We start from the raw sequence: 5,542 nt of genomic DNA, 5'->3' as shown, positions 1-5,542 counted from the left end.
TATGTTTTATAAACTCCGGGATATTTATAACATTTTGAAATTATTTTCACAATTTTCTGAAATCATTTTTCGTACACCCAAATTCGTTGATTTCGAGTTGTGGGGTGAATCGAGCCGCAAAAATCTACGTAATTATCCTAAATGCTACGTGTTCATTCCATATTCTTCAAAGGACACGTATTTCCTGCGTATGCTGCGAAGTTGCAATCTGTTAAAAAAATATATATATAAGAAACCAAACCCCCCTGCTTTGGCTACACGCGCCTCGTCTCTCTCTCTGTTCATTCTCTTCTCAGTTTCTCTTTTTCTTTCTTCCTTCCATTTCTTCCCTTCATCTCCGGCGTTACCTCCGGTAGTGCTAATTCCGGTAATATTCCCGGCTTGCTTCGGTTCTGTTGTAATTAAATTGCTTGCATGTATATATACATGTATGTATATATCTGTCTGTGATATGTCTGTGTCTGTGATGTGTGTGTCTGTGATATGTCTGTGTCTGTGATGTGTGTGTGTGATGGTATCGTGTGTGTGTGTGTAGCGGCCATGAGGTCGTGCGTGCGACAGGGAGTGATGGCTGTGTTGTTATGGTGCGGCTGTGTTCTTTGTGTTTGGGCTTGGTTCTATTGGGCTTCCTGTGTTGTTGGGCTTGCAGTTGGGCCTTATGTTGGGCCTCTACTGTTGGACCGAATTTGCAATTGGGCTTGATGGTTATAACTTTTAATTCTTATTTCCTAATTTCTGCAGGGTTTTTGATTAATATTTATGATATTAATTATTTGTGCGGAGTAATTTTAAGGATTAATCGGTGAAATTTTGCGTTGGAAACCCGAGCATTTATCGGGTACCCGCAAAATTTTACCGCCGTCTGATAAGTGGCATTTTATACCACTCAGAACGTCTTAGAATAGCTTAAATTGGTGTCTTGAAGTCAAGTATTTTGTGTGTTTGATACGTTTTTCTAGTGTTTGTGCATTTCAGGGTATTAGTTGCATTTCGGAGGAGTAATCGTCAAGAATAAGCCTTGGCATGTGTTAAGCATTGCGAGAGGAAAGAAAGGGGCAGATTGCAGCGAAGAAACGGAGCAAACTCGGGAATTTTCCAGTAGGGTCCTGAGCGCCCGCTCAGCTATGCTGAGCGGCCGCGCAGAAGGCTAAGCGCCCGCTCAGCTATGTTGAGCGGCCGCGCATGGTCGGGAAAAATAATAATCTGTTTTAGGCTTCTACTTCTGTTTGGCTTCCAACTTCTATGTAATCTGAGTTTTATGGGACTATTATATAAGTAGATTTGGAGACGTTTTCACAAGTTTGGATCGTTGTATTAAGCAAAGAGCGAAGGAGATAAGGAAGAAGACCGTTTTAGCACACCACAACGAAGAGGAAGCATATGTTCTTGTGATTCTTATTTCGTTGTAACGTTGGATGCTAGTTTTCTTGCTTTTGAACCTAATTACTCTTGTGACGTACTCTGGTTTAATATAATTAGTTTAATTATTATTTTCTTGTGTTTATTTATCATGTTTTCATATGAACCCATGATGACGATAAATGCTATCATGGGCTAATCGTGATCATGGGGTCGTAACGGATTTGCTATGGAATTCTTTAGTTAATTGTTTAATACCTTAGTATGTGATGATTGTATAATATCTAATATTGGTTGTGCGTATTCGTCTTGTGTGCGTCGCGAACATATAAGATAGGGTGTTAATCTCTTGTGAAGCGACGGTGGATCTTGAGATTTAGAATTTGCCATGCTAGCATAGGTTCATGTATGATGTGCATGATTAGTGGGTAACTCTAACCGTTTTATTCGCCCTGTGTAATCAAAAGGGAATAACTTGCGCTTAAATCATTATGTTGTCAATTTCTGTAGACATATAGGGACTCAACATAATTGATGCCTATTCAACTTCTATCTTAATTGTGGATGTTTGGTAGAATGGTATTAGTACAATGAGAGTTGGCTTTTATCAGTTTCGTGTTATTCGATTAATATCATCACTGTTGAATGCTAAGGGTAATAACAATTACTATTGAAGGAAGTAGTAATGAAGTTGTGATCTCATGAGTGTTTTAATATTGTTAATTCGAAGTGTTAATTAAGTGATTAATTAAGTACTTAATTGTAGTTAATATTTAGTCAATAATTCTAAGTGTTAGTGTCTTAACATTGAGAAGTAATCATACATTGGTGAGTGAGTTTAATTGAACAATAATTAGTCTGAGTCTCTTTGGGAACGAAGTAGAAAGTATTCTATATTACTTGCGAATGCGTATACTTGCGTTTATTATTAGCGCGTGTTTTCGCCCTAACAAGTTTTTGGCGCCGCTGCCGGGGACTCGGCGTATTTGTTTAGTTTTTGTACTTACCATCATTGGTCGTTAGGACTCAGTGATTAAGACGTATTAGTTACTTATTGTTTCTGGTTGTGTTTCAGGTACTTTAGTGAGCGTTTATGCAAACTCGTTCTCGTACTCGCAAGAGGACTTTAGATACAGCTGAGGAGATAGACGAAATTCTTGATATTCCGGAGAAGATAGATTTTGAAGATTCGGATTCAGGAAGTGAGCAGAAAGAACCAGTAATCATGGGTGATCGTATTGTTCAGGCCGATCCAGCTCTTATGGACTTTTCTCAGCCTAAAATTGATGACATTTAGTCAAGCATTCTTCATTCGGCTATTCAAGCTAACACCTTTGAAATCAAGCCGAGCACTATTCAGATGGTGCAGAATTCTATTTCTTTTGGAGGTGCTGCGACTGAAGACCCCAACATGCACATAAGGAATTTTGTTGAGATCTGCAGTACTTTCAAGTATAATGGCGTGACTGATGAGGCTATCAAACTGAGGCTTTTCCCATTCTCATTGAGGGACAAAGCTAAGAACTGGTTACATTCTGAACCAGCTGGGTCCATCACTACTTGGCAAGATCTTGCGCAAAAGTTTCTGGTGAAGTTTTATCTGATGGCAAAGACTGCTGCTATGAGGAGTGCTCTTACTCAGTTTGCGCAGCAACCTACAGAATCTATGTGCGAAGCTTGGGAACGCTACAAGGAAATGTTGAGAAAGTGTCCACATCATGGAATGCCCGATTGGATGGTGATCACTGGTTTCTATAATGGTTTGGGGGCCCAATCTCGGTCCGTGCTCGATGCAGCAGCTGGAGGCGCCTTGTGGGCTAAAAGCTATACTGAGGCTTATAATCTTATCGAGACTATGGCTGCAAATGAGCATCAAAACCCAACTCAGAGGATGATGCCTGGGAAGGTAGCAGGTATTCTGGAAGTCGATACAGCCACTGCTATTGCAGCGCAGCTCCAAGCGCTGTCTATGAAGGTCGATTCTCTAGCTACATATGGAGTTAATCAAATATCTATGGTCTGTGAGCTTTGTGCAGGGTCGCATGCTACGTATCAGTGTTCTCTCGGCAATGAATCTGTTCAGTATGTGAATAATTATCAGCGACAACAGCAGCCTGTACCAGCTACTTATCATCCTAACAACAGAAATCATCCAAATTTCAGTTGGGCTAATAATCAGAATGCTATTCAGCCACCATATTAGCAAGGTGTGAGTAAACAGTTCAATCCACCTGGATTCCAACAATCGCAGTAATATGCTCAAAGGCAATCATATCCTCAACAGGGAAGTGCAGTTGCACCTACTAGTGCTGATTTTGAGGAACTTAAGCTGTTATGCAAGAGTCAGGCGGTTTCTATCAAGACCTTGGAAAATCAAATCGGTTAAATAGCCAATGCAGTGCTAAATCGTCAAACTAGAACACTTCCCAGTGACACGGAAGTGCCAGGCAGGAAGGAAGCTAAAGAGCAAGTCAAGGCTATTACCTTAAGGTCTGGGAAAGTTGCTGATGCTGAAAAGGCAAAAGAAGGAGAAGCTGAAGTTAGCGATGAAGAAGCTAAGCAAAAGGAGAAAGCGGCGGAACCAAGGAAGACTACTGTTGAACACACTCTGCCTGAGGGTAATACAGGGTTGAAACAGCTCTATCCTCCACCACCTTTCCCTAAGAGATTGTAACAACAAAAGCTGGATAAGCAGTTCGGTAAGTTTTTGGAGGTGTTCAAGAAACTTCACATCAATATACCTTTCGCTGAGGCTCTGGAGCAAATGCCTAGTTATGCGAAGTTTATGAAGAGTATTCTTTCAAGGAAGGTGAAACTGGATGACCTTGAGACCGTTGCTCTAACGGAAGAATGCAGCGCTGTTCTGCAGCAAAAGTTACCTCCAAATCTTAAAGATCCAGGTAGCTTCACCATTCCTTGCACCATTAGCAAGTTGTCGTTTGACAAGTGCCTTTGTGATTTGAGAGCAAGCATCAATCTGATGCCGTTGTCGATCTTTAAAAAGTTGGATTTGCCTGATCCAAAACCCACCTACATGTCTCTACAATTGGCTGATCGTTCTATTACTTACCCAAGGGGCATAGTGGAGGATGTGCTAGTCAAGGTGGATAAGCTCTTCCTTCCTGCAGACTTTGTTATTCTGGATTTCGAGGAAGATAAGAAGATTCCCATAATCTTGGGAAGACCTTTCTTGCCTACTGGCCGTACCTTGATAGATGTGCAGAAAGGTGAACTTACTATGCGGGTGCAGGATCAGGATGTGACCTTCAATGTATTCAAAGCAATAAAATTCCCTACAGAAGATGAGGAGTGTTTAAAAGTGGATGTGATTGATTCTGCAGTTACTTCAGAACTCGATCATATGCTAATGTCTAATGCATTAGAAAAGGCCTTAGTGGGGGATTTTGACAGTGATGATGAAGATGGCAACGAGCAATTACAATTTTTGAATGCTTCTCCCTGGAGGCGAAAGCTGGACATGCCGTTTGAATCTCTTGGTACTTCTGACCTCAAGAATGCTGAAGGAAAGCTCAAACCATCAATTGAGGAAGCACCTACCTTGGAGCTCAAGCCATTACCTGAACACTTGAGGTATGCTTTTTTTGGTCATGCATCTACTTTACCTGTTATTATTGCATCTGACCTTTCAGGTAGTGAGGAAGACAAGCTCTTAAGGATTTTGAGAGAATTCAAATCAGCTAATGGATGGACCATAGCAGACATCAAAGGGATCAGCCCTTCATATTGTATGTATAAAATTCTGCTAGAGGAGGGTAGTAAGCCAACTGTTGAGCAACAGAACAGCGCAGACTAAATCCTATCATGAAGGAGGTGGTGAAGAAAGAAATTCTGAAATGGCTGGATGCAGGTATCATTTATCCTATTTCTGACAGTTCTTGGGTGAGCCCCGTACAATGTGTGCCTAAGAAAGGAGGTATCACTGTGGTAGCAAATGAGAAGAATGAGCTCATCCCCACTCAAACAGTTATAGGATGGAGAGTATGCATGTATCACCGAAAGCTGAACAAGGCCACGAGGAAGGATCACTTCCCTCTTCCATTTATTGATCAGATGCTTGACAGGTTGGCTGATCATGAGTATTATTGTCTTCTGGATGGCTACTCAGGGTATAATCAGATTTGTATTGTACCAGAGGATCAGGAAAAGACTACCTTCACTTGTC

General features: G+C 41.1%; 1 non-coding gene across 1 annotated transcript; it reads right to left on the bottom strand.

The window, feature by feature from the left end:
- Nucleotides 1–2,977: 2,977 nt before the first annotated feature.
- On the bottom strand, nucleotides 2,978–3,084 carry LOC141709448 (small nucleolar RNA R71). Its single transcript, XR_012570023.1, has one exon. It is a non-coding gene; the product is annotated as a small nucleolar RNA R71 (small nucleolar RNA).
- Between the last annotated feature and the right edge of the window lie 2,458 nt (nucleotides 3,085–5,542).

Source organism: Apium graveolens, chromosome 2 (genome assembly GCF_009905375.1).
Source record: "Apium graveolens cultivar Ventura chromosome 2, ASM990537v1, whole genome shotgun sequence".
NCBI classification, from domain to species: Eukaryota; Viridiplantae; Streptophyta; class Magnoliopsida; order Apiales; family Apiaceae; genus Apium; species Apium graveolens.
The sequence above is the reverse complement of the archived record's forward strand: the minus strand, read 5'-3'. Positions and strand labels throughout refer to the sequence as shown.